Source organism: Magnolia sinica, chromosome 5 (genome assembly GCF_029962835.1).
Source record: "Magnolia sinica isolate HGM2019 chromosome 5, MsV1, whole genome shotgun sequence".
NCBI lineage: Eukaryota > Viridiplantae > Streptophyta > Magnoliopsida > Magnoliales > Magnoliaceae > Magnolia > Magnolia sinica.
In genome coordinates, this window is record NC_080577.1 from 72788236 (window position 1) to 72790493 (window position 2258).

The window sequence follows — 2258 nt, forward strand, 5'->3', positions numbered from 1 at the left end:
TAACCTTTAAGGTAAAAATAATGTATAATAATCATATGCCACTATCAACTATATCAATCCATGATCATGTGACTAAATTGAAGAGGACATGTCTTACACATGAACAAATGTATTGAAGTACACTTGCACATACCATCATTCCATAGTATATGAGTATGATCAATATCAACATGGTTAAGTAGATGAATTTAGTATGCTAGGAAGTGATACAACATTAATCAAGTATTAAATCACATGCTTCTATTAACCACAATTACTGACATCACTAATATCATCCATAACTATCATAATCATGAGCATTAATTGTAATAAGAGTTACACCATATCCTTCGCAAGATAGATATTCCATTAGTGGCTTTGGCCCGATATGATTTTCTTCTATTGGGACCACATGGTTATACCGTAACCGGGCCTTATGGTTAATGAGTGGTGGTAACGCAAAGTACATGCACCAAGTGGTTATGAGAAGAAAGGCTTAGACATAACATATAGTAAATGAGCCACTTGATGAATGGTGTTGGCAAAACTCATATAATGTAGTGAACTTCATCTTCACGTGGCTTGTTAGTAGATTGGATTTACAAATAATTATTGTAGTAGTTCTACAATGGTTTGGAAGGCACATGTAAACTTCATAAGATATAGTGAGCCTTAAGTTGAATGACTTGGTATATAATATACACATAAGAGTTAGTTACGGTTGGATAATGCGGGTTTGTCTTATAGGACGTAGTGGGTCTTACTTCCAGATGGTAAGCAGATAGGTCTACACATAAACATTACGGTGGGTCCCAACAAGTCGATAGTATAGGTATCTCACATAAATTAAGGTAGTACAAGGAAGAACAGTTTAGATGCACAAGGCACACTTCAACGGGCTCCATCATCAAATTGTTTGGTTGGCAAAACAATTGAACAGTGTGGATAAAATACATACATTGAGTGGGTTCACAAGTGTTTGAAAGTTATACATTCAATTAACACTATTTCATATCGTTTGACTTATTTAGGAATTGGATATAGGTCATTTTGGAATCATATTCTAGATTTAGCTAGCCTAATGAATAAATGATGAAATATGCAATGCTCACATCAAGGTAGGGTCCATAATGAATCTGACACATGCCCTAAGTTCATGTACAGAATAGGTAACACCATCAACATAATCCGAGCCTGGGCAATCACACAATTCTCATATGCCCACATGGTCTTATGGCCACTCCATTATTAGAAGTCCGTATGATTGAGTGGCCACAGAAATGTCACTCTACTAGTCATAATAAGAGACTTAAGGTGAGATGGTTACTTATTATTATTATTATTATTATTATTATACCATAGCTCGCATAATGGGGCAACCACTTTACCAAACTTTCACATAGTCAGCCGGCCAGAACCACAATTTCACATAGCTTAACAGTCACCTAAGCACCACTTGATCATATAGTTGGGCCACACATTCCCCACATACCCACATGATTTACGGCTATCCACATCACGCATGATCATGAGATTTATAAGCTATATATTCAACACCATTTCGCCAAATCTACCTGCCATTTGTCTTGTTAGTGATCATATGGTTAAAGGCCACAACAATTACAAATCTACTTAGACAAGTAGTCAGACGATTGCCCCAAATTCATACCGTTAGCTGACTACATATACTCCACCATTGCCTATGATTAGTTGGTCATTCATACATTAAATACCCACATGATTAATGGGCCAAACAGGTATATCACACCCTCACACCACTAGAGTCTACATATTTTTTTTATATAATTGAACATTTTTAAGGGTTTAAACACAAGTCACACGATCCTATTACTTGGGACCGCACTCTAACCAAAGTGTCAAGTGGTCAAGGGCTGTCTACAATAAGCCCATTTAAGAGATTCATTGTCATTACTTCAAAAAGTACAATACCAGTTCATCATACATTCAACACATGGAGATTACAAACTTTTGCCGAAGAGGCCCAATGGTTGACCCAAACAAGGCTACCACTAATGGGCCCACATGGCATTCACTCAAAATAGGCCTTAACATTCTTGGGCCTACACATCAATGGAATTCACAATGGGTTCTATGTGGTGGAGCTCATGGGGCTTTCCCATGAGGTTAAGTTATGTGTGACCTACTTAAGACTTAGGTCTGCTTTGATTTTAGTCCAAATCCTAAAATGATATGAGAAAGTGGATGGTCCACATGGATTAAATAGATGCACCATGGTGGTCTTAAGTTGGATTCAATAG